The 9,369-nt window shown below is 40.7% G+C and overlaps 1 protein-coding gene across 2 annotated transcripts in view; it reads left to right on the top strand.

Moving 5' to 3' along the window:
• Positions 1-361: 361 nt before the first annotated feature.
• Positions 362-9,369, top strand: part of TAF12 (TATA-box binding protein associated factor 12) — a 28,045-nt gene continuing 19,037 nt past the window's right edge. For both annotated transcript variants that reach the window (XM_059896352.1, XM_059896333.1), the window contains exon 1: positions 362-461. The gene's annotated coding sequence lies outside the window, so the exon portion shown is untranslated. The remainder of the gene's footprint in view (positions 462-9,369) is intronic.

The following is a 9,369-nucleotide window of genomic DNA, read 5'->3' as shown; positions in this document are numbered from 1 at the left end:
TCCAATAGGATATCTATGGAATGTTGGTCCCAGGAGATATTACCGTCCTCATATCACGACAAAGACACTAACCAAAAATGGCGACCTCTAGGCCATCCGAGGGCGTGTTACCGGTCATGCTAGCAATATATACAACAGGCTATTTCGGGGAGAAATAACTAGCGCAGGGTTCGTAACGCCGGGTAGAAGGCACAGAGCTTGCTCACACTATCAAACAGGAAAAAGCGCAACCGCCAGAGCTGACCGACAGCGATGCGTCTCGACCACGTGTCGGAGGGCAGTCTGCGCCTGTGCAAGCCAGGCGCGCGCCCGCCGGCCGGAAGAGCCGCGCGTTTCCGGGTTGGAGGCGGGGAGCGGTGCCGGAAGTACTCGGGGAGGGCCGAGCAGTCGGACCGGCTGCTGAGACGAGCGCTTCAGTGGGGCAGTCTCCGCATATCATGGGGAGATAGACGCTGCTGCCTGTGAGTCTTGGGCCCTGGCAGTTAAGGAAGAAGAGCGGGAGGAGGGAGTCAGGACCCAGACCCACAGTGGTCAGTGTTTCAAGAGCCAGGTTGTGGAGGAGACGGGGCTGTGTTAGGAATCGGGCTCTTGGGACGGGACTGAGGGGCTCGGGGCTCGGAGAAGACGCGGCTGTGGGGACCTGGGCTCCAGGCGGGACTTAGGGAAAGGGGACGGAGTTAGCCGGCACCCGAGGGAAAGTGGGCTGAGAGGGACAGGATTGTGAGGACCCGCGCTCCTAAGAGGAGAGGGTCGGAAGAGAACGGGGCGTGAAGCCACGGGCTCCTGAGAGGTAAAAGCGGAGCCGTGAGGACTTGGGCTGCTAAGCGGTAGGAGCGGGACAGTGAAGACCCAGGTTTCTAAGGATTCAGAAACAGGGCGGCGAAGACTTAGGTTCCTGAGAGGCAGGAGCAGTAAGAGAACACTTGGGTTTGGGAAGAACAGGAGCGGGCAGTGAAGACGGGCTTCTGTGGGGACGGGATCGGGGTTTGGAGACTCCGAAGTACCTGAGGGAACGGGGCTGTGAGGACACTAGCTCCTAAAAGCGGAGAGTATAAGGGGCCATGGATGTGAGGAGATCAGCCTCCAAGGGAAAGGGAGAGAGTTCGGAAAAAATATAGTGATCCTTTTTTTTTTCTCTCATATTGGGTGAACCAAGAGTGGTAAAGGATGTATTCAGGGAAAGACGACTCCTTCGCGCTGCCTACTTGCCTTTTGGCAGGCTTATCTTGTGTCGGATACAGTCTAGGAAGCCCACTTGCAAGCATCTTCGTCTTCTGCTTCGTTCTGGCGAAGCTCTGCTGGGAAGTTGAAGCAGTTTGAACTCAGCTGTATACTTGATAAGTGCTTTAAATCCCATTCCACCCAACTCTGAGCACAGATCTCTGCATCTCAAAAAAAGAGGATGGCAGAGATGGAAGGACCCGGAAAGATAATCTTTTTTAAACTCGTATTTTACATATAAGGAGGCTAAAGTCCAAAGAAGGTTTAGGATTACAGTGAGGCAATGATTGATTAGATCATGATTTTGATACAGTACCCTGCTCTGCATAGCAGATAGGAGATGCTTGGTTAATATTCCTTGAAAACATGCTTCTAGAATCTTTGCTCTAACTTCAAACTCAAGAGGGAAGTTTTTACAAATTCTAGTATTGTATTTTGGGTCTTGTTAACTGTATTGACATTGATACAATGAATGTCACTTATGAGTTAGGAAACCTTTAAATGAAGCTCCTTCCCCCTCAACAATATAGTAAGTCAATTAGAAAGTCACAAATAAGTAAAATGTACCCTTTATTTTTAGCATAAGCATTTAGGGAAGATGGCTGCTTTTAGATAAGGATGGTGGAGAAACTTGGACCAGTCACTTTCATTCTTCAGTAATACTTTTACTGAAACTTACTCAGACTATGGGGGGGGGGGTGGGTGGAGGTGGGAGGGTGGTCCAAGAGGGAGGGGATATAGGTATACAAATACTGATTCACTTCATTGTACAGCAGAAACTAACACAGCATTGTAAAGCAATTCTACTCCAATAAAAAAAAAAAAAACTTAGACTAACCAGATATCATCATAAGCACTTTTCAAATATTAGATCATTTAATTATCACTTACAGCCCCACAAGTTAGTTATTGTTAGTCCCATTGTACATACAAGGAAATCAGTGCAGAAGGGTTAAGTGCCTTGCCTGAAATCCCATGCTACTAAGTGGCCCAGCCATAGTCAAACCCAGTTGTGTTTGACTAAAACTTTTTTCTGTTTTTCTAAGTGGATTCCTCGCCATGTCTCAGCTTGCTCATCAGCAAGATAGAGGTAATAGTTATACAAAGCATGGCATTGAATGAAAGCACTCCCCTCCTCAAGACTCCTCTTACTATCAAGTACTGTAACTTATTAGGGTATTTATGTAGTGTAGTATTTGAGGAGAACTAAATTCCTGTGTTTTAAAGAAGCATAGATATTCAAGATAGAAAAATGGGACCTGAATAGAACTTTCCTTCACATTGGAGTAAGACATATTTAATTTTAAATTTAGGAGGCCAAGAAAGACCAATTTGAAGAACAGGGGCTTAAATTGGATTAACTTTACAATTATTGTAACATGAACTAGATGATTGGGGAAACTGCAATAACTTTGTTCCCAGTGGGTTTGCCTAAACTGTTTGCAAGTGCCTATACTAAATGCAAGTGGTCAAAACTTACACCAAATTATGAGGTAAAGCATGGCCATACCACCATTTCAAAATACTTGATGGTTTAATTAATAGTAGTTTATTCCTGAGTTATCATCCTCATCTACATTTGCAAATTGTACTACTTATTTCACTCATTTGTGGCTCTAACACTGATTGAATTATTAGAATAGGATTTCTAAGTAAGTACCTGATCAGAAAATCATTGTGTTAAAGTTGATGTGAACATAGAACATACTACTTTTGACCAAAGGTGTTTGTGGAAAGCCCCAAAGTACTTTGGAGGTAGTACATCAGCAGTGTTTATAGCCTGCACTGTGACACAGGTGTTTTGGAGGCAGAAGACAAACTTTGAAATCTGTACATATGGACTTAATTTTAAATCTTACACTAATCGTTAGAGCTGGAGGAGACTTTAGAGTTTGCCTGGTTCTTCTAATTATAGATGTAGAAACTCTGGTCAAAGGCAGCTCATATAACTCAGTGGCAGAGCTAGGATGACACCTAGCCCAACTGACTTGGGTCTTCCCTGTGCCACAGTACCTCTCATCAGCCTCCTGCTGACCATTTGCCACTACTTTTTGTTTTTTAATCCACTTTTCTTTTTTTAATGTCTGTAGTAATAAGAATAGTTACAGGATGCCACCAGTACATAGCAGGATGGGTGCAACCTTTTAGGTTTAATATACTAACTTTTATCTCTAAGATTTAAAAGAGCAGAGCATATATAAAATACTAGCAAACATTTTTAATTGTACTTAGTATGTGCCACACATTCTTGTAAGTGCTTTAGATACATAAACTCAGTGAATTGTCACAACAATGAGGTACACCTTATGATTAACTCCATTTTTCAGATGAGGAAATTGAGGCATAAAGAGTTTAGGTAGCTTGCTTGAGGACATAAAGCTAATAAGTGGCAGAGTTGGTACTTGAACCCAGACACTGACTGCCACCAGAGTCCATCCCTTGAACCACTGTACTGTACTACTTTTCTGTTAAGTCAAAGTTGCCTAAACAGGGTCAAACTAGTGGGAAAAAAATCCCACATTTCTGTTGCTCTCAGGTCTCACAGACTGCAATATAATTGATTCTTTTTGGTTTATTTAGGCTGGGAAGCATGAACTTGTTTAGATACATCTACAAGCCAGTGAGGAAAGAAACAGCCCGGTAGAAAACCCAAATCGTTAAGTCATGTACCATAGTGTTAGGGCTTTTATGCTGTCAGGCTGGTTGTCCCCTTTACTCCAGTATTTGTTTAAATAATAAATTCCTAAACATTTCAGAGGTAAAAGGGTTTTAAAGACAATCCAGGGAGTTCCCTGGTGGTCTAGTGGTTGGGATTCGGTGCTTTCACTGCCGTGGCCCGGGTTCAATCCCTCGCTGGGGAACTGAGATCCCACAAGCCATGCGGTAGCCAAAATAAAAGAAGACAATCCAGTCTTCTATTCCCCTATTCTCTTCACTTAAAAAAAAATCTGTTAATGGAACAGATTCCCAGAGAAGACCACAGTCTTCTACTGCAAGGTCTCCCCCGTTTTCCTACTCTCTGAAAAATCAGATCCTCTTGATACAATAATAATAATAGAGTTGCAACTGGATTTCTGTTTGAGGTACAAGGTTGTTAAAAGGGAAAGCAATTAGGGCTTGTCATCCTCAGCCTATCAACTACAGTTTAAGTGTGATGGGTAGGGGGAGGGAGGATACTCTTGGTTATTTAATTGAACTGCCAGCCAAGCTATCTTGTTTTGATAAAATCATTTAAGTATTTTCTACTGTAGATCACTGGGGTGTGGACTTTCCTGACTTCTTGAATCCCATAGCACATGAATTACACATAGTAGGAGCTAGGAAAGAGTTTCCTGTTATAATTGTTCTCTCAAACTGTCCCACAGTTAATGCCTCTGTTTTTACTCAGTAGTACATTCCTACCTCTTGGCATTCTAAGGAAATGAGAGTTAGAAATTTGAGTAGCCCGAAGGCAACCATGGTATATTACATAATGGAATTCAGGTTATTTATGGTCACTTCATTCCATTGTGCTTGACCAGCATCGTCTACAATTGGGCTAATGAAAGTTGTCAGTAAACAGGTAATTTGGACCATTTTGATCATGTTGTGATTTTTTTAAACTTATTTTTAAATTTACACACCATAAAATTCACCTTTCTGAGGGTACAGTTCTATGAGTTGTGACAAGTGTGTACAGTCATGTAAGCCCCATAACACTCAAGTTACCTAGCAATTCCACCACCCTCCAAATTTTCCTTCATGCTGCTCTTTTGTAGTCACACCCTCCCCAATCCCAAAACCCTGGCAATCACTGATCTGCTCTGCATCCATATAGCTTTGCCTGTTCTGGAGGGTCATGTAAATGGACTCATACAGGTAGCCTTTGGAGTCTTGCCTCTTTCACTTAGCTTAATGCATTTGAGATTATCCATGGTGTGTGTATTAGTAGTTCTTCCTTTCTGTTGCTGAGTAGTATTCCATTATATGGATATACCCATAGTTTGTTTATCCATTAACCAGTTGAAAGATTGTTTTCAGTTTTTGGCAATTATGGATAACGTTGCTATAGACATTCACATACTGATTTTTGTGTGACTGTAAGTTTTCATTTCTCTAGGGTAAATACCTAGGAGTGGATTGCTGGGTCACATGATAAGTGTCTATTTAATTTTATAATAAACTGCCAAACCATTTACCAAAGAGTGCACCATTTTACAGTCGCATCATAAATGTATGAGGGTTTGAGTTTCTCCACATCCTCTTTAGCACTTGTCTGTTTATTTTACTTTTAATTTTAGTTATTTTAATAGATACTTAGTGGTATCTCATTGTGGTTTTATTTTGCATTTCCCTAATGAATAATGATATTGGGCATCTTTTCATGTGTTTATTTTCCATCTGTATATCTTTGTTGAAGGATCAGTTCAGATCTTTTACCCTTTTTTAAAAAATTTTTTTTAAATTAATTAATTAATTTATTTATTTATGGCTGTGTTGGGTCTTCGTTTCTGTGCGAGGGCTTCTCTAGTTGCGGCAAGTGGGGGCCACTCTTCATCACAGTGTGCGGGCCTCTCACTGTCGCGGCCTCTCTTGTTGCGGGGCACAGGCTCCAGATGCGCAAGCTCAGTAATTGTGGCTCACGGGCCTAGTTGCTCCACGGCATGTGGGATCTTCCCAGAGCAGGGCTCGAACCCGTGTCCCCTGAATTGGCAGGCAGATTCTCAACCACTGCGCCACCAGGGAAACCCCTACCCATTTTTTTAATTGAGTTGTTTTCTTATTGAATTTTGAGAGTCTTTTATATATCCTGGATACAAGTTGTCAGATACGTGATTTGTAAATATTCTCTCTTAGTCTCAGACTTGTCTTTGTTTTCATTTGCAGAGCAGAAGTTTTACATTGTGATTAAGTCCACTTTATCAATTTCTTTCTTTTGTGGATTGTGCTTTTGGTGTTGTATCTAAGAACTCTGCCTGACCCAAAGTCAGGGAGATTTTCTCCTATGTTTTCTAAAAGTTTTATAGTTTTACATTTTCACATTTAAGTCTGTGATCAGTTTTTAATTTATTGATATTTTGTATAAGGTGTGAGATAAAGGTCAAGGTTTATTTTTGTTGCTACTGCTATATTTTTTGTTATATTTTAAAAACAGGGGTCAGTATTACCTATTTCTTAAGTGGAAACAAACCAGATAGTAGTTTATTTTAATTTTTTTCATAGGTTACTTATGCATATATTACAGAATCTGGGGTATACAATGAAAGATAAGTCTCGCACCTTGGTCCCATGGACCACCCAGGTACTACCATTCTGCTATCCCCCTCAAGACAACCATTGTTATCAGCTTCTTATGTATCTTTCCAGGAATAATTTATACATTTGTAATTATGTGTCTTTTTAAAAATATTTATTTATTTATTTTTGGCTGCGTTGGGTCTTTGTTGGGGTGCCCGGGCTTCCCATTGCGGTGGCTTCTCTTGCTGCAGAGCCCGGGTTCTAAGCCCGCGGGCTTCAGTAGTTGTGGCACACAGGCTTTGTTGCCCCACGGCATGTGGTATCTTCCCGGACCAGGGCTCGAACCCCTGTCCCCTGCATTGGCAGGCGGATTCTTAACCACTGCGCCACCAGGGAAGCCCTGTGTCTTTTTAAATAAGTGATAACAAACTATGCTCACTATTCTTTTTTTTTAAATTTATTTATTTAATTTATTTATTTTTGGCTGCATTGGGTCTTCGTTGCTGCGCACAGGCTTTCTCTAGTTGCAGCGAGCGGGGGCTACTCTTCCTTGCGGTGCGTGGACTTCTCATTGCGGTGGCTTCTCTTGTTGCGGAGCACGGTCTCTAGGCACATGGGCTTCAGTAGTTGTGGCACGCAGGCTCAGTAGTTGTGGCGTGTGGACTCAGTAATTGTGGCACACGGGCTTAGTTGCTCCACGGCATGTGGGATCTTACCAGACCAGGGCTCGAACCCATGACCCCTGTAATGGCAGGCAGATTCTCAACCACTGCACCACCAGGGAAGCTCCAGGCAGATTGTTAAGCACTGCGCCACCAGGGAAATCCCTATCCTCACTATTCTGAACCTTGCATTTTCAATGAACAGTGTATCTTGAAGGTCATTTCATGAGCTTCCTCGTTTTTTAGAAACAGGTTTATTGAGACATTCACATATTATACAATTCATCATTTTAAAGTATACAATTCAGTGGTTTTTTTGCTACAAACAGGATTGTGCAACCATCACCACAATCTATTCTAGATTATTTTTGTCACTCCTAAAAGAAACTCCATAAACATTAGAAGTCAGTCCCTATTCCTCTCCCCCACTCCTCAGCCCTAGCAACCAGTAATCTACTTTTTGTCTCTATAGATTTGTCTATTCTGGACATTTCATGTAAATGGAATCCTACAATATGTAGTCTTTTGTGACTGGTTTCTTTCACTTAGCATAATATTTTCATGAGTCTCATTCTTTTTCAGTCTATTACATTATATAGTTATATTCTAGTTTATTTAACTATATCACTTTTGATGGACATTTAGGTTGAAATTCCTTGTATGCATAGTATTCTATTCACATACAAGTTCAATTATAATATAAATTGCTAAAAATAGAACTATGGGATTAAAACAATATATGCTTTTCTTATTTTGGTAGGTACAGCCAAGTAGCTCTTTATAGAGGCCTCTAACTAATTTATATTCCCCCACTCCAGCAACTTATGAAATGATTATTTCTCCATAAAATTTTCAAACACAGTATGTATAAAACTCTTTCTTTTTTTTTTTTTTTAATTTATTTATTTATTTGGCTGTGCCAGGTCTTAGTTGCGGCATGTGGGATCTTTGTTGCAGCATGCAAACTCTTAGTTGCAACCACCATTTTAAAGCAATTATACTCCAATAAAGATGTTAAAAAAAAGAAAAACTCTTAGTTGCGGCATGTGGGATCTAGTTCCCTGACCAGGGATCGAACCCAGGCCCCCTGCATTGGGAGCGTGGAGTCTTAGCCACTGGACCACCAGGGAAGTCCCTATAAAACTTTTTCATCATTGCCAAATGGGGAATAAATAGTACCTTGTAGTTTTAATTTGCATTTTTATTATGAATGAGAATAAGGATCACTTCATTATTTTAAGAACCATTTGAATTTCTTTTTCTTGTACTGTCATATTTCTTCACAATATTTCTTTTGGGTAGTTGGTACTTACTGATTTGTAGTTATTTTTATATATAAAAGAAATTAGTCCTTTGATATATCTCGCATATATTTTTGCTAGCTTGTCTTTTGTTCTTTAACTTTGTTATGTTTGTTGCCATATGTTTGTGTAATTGAACATATTAGTCTTTTCTTTTATGGCTCCTGAGCTTTATAAAGTCATCCTTAGAAGGATATTAATTATTCTTGAGAATATTGTTTTTCCAATTTTTAAAAACTGAGATAATTGTAGATTTATATGAAGTTATAAGAAATAATACAGATATCCCTTGTACACTTTGCACCACCAGTTTTCCCCAATGGTAACATTTTACAAAACTGTTGTGTAATTTGAGAATCAGGATATCAACATTGATTTAACCCAACAATCTTATTCAGATTTCCCCAGTTTTACTTGCACTTGTTTGCTTATATGTGTATGAGTACTAAGTCCTATACAATTTCATCACTTTTTATAGGTTCATTTATCCATCATCACTATCAAGATATTGAACAATTCCATCACAAGGGCCCCTCATATTGCCTTTTGTAACCACACCTCCCTCCCTCCCACCCAATCCCTGACAACCTCACTAATCTGTCTTCTGTTTGTAAAATTTGCCATTTCAAAAATGTTATATAGGGGACTTCCCTGGTGGCGCAGTGGATAAGACTTCACGCTCCCAATGCAGGGGGCCCGGGTTCGATCCCTGGTTAGGGAATTAGATCCCACATGCATGTCACAACTAAGAGTTCGCATGCCACAACTAAGGAGCCTGCCTGCCACAACTATGGAGCCCACATGCTGCAACTAAGGAGCCGGTGAGCCACAACTAAGGAGCCCACCTGCCGCAACTAAGACCTGGTGCAACCTAATTAATTAATTAGTTAGTTAATTAATTTTTAAAAAAACAAGAAAAACAAAAATGTTACATAACTGGAATCATACAACATGGACTCTTTTACTTA

This window comes from Balaenoptera ricei, chromosome 1 (assembly GCF_028023285.1).
Source record: "Balaenoptera ricei isolate mBalRic1 chromosome 1, mBalRic1.hap2, whole genome shotgun sequence".
Lineage (NCBI taxonomy): Eukaryota > Metazoa > Chordata > Mammalia > Artiodactyla > Balaenopteridae > Balaenoptera > Balaenoptera ricei.
Note: the sequence above shows the minus strand (reverse complement) of the source record. Positions and strands in the feature narration are given on the sequence as shown.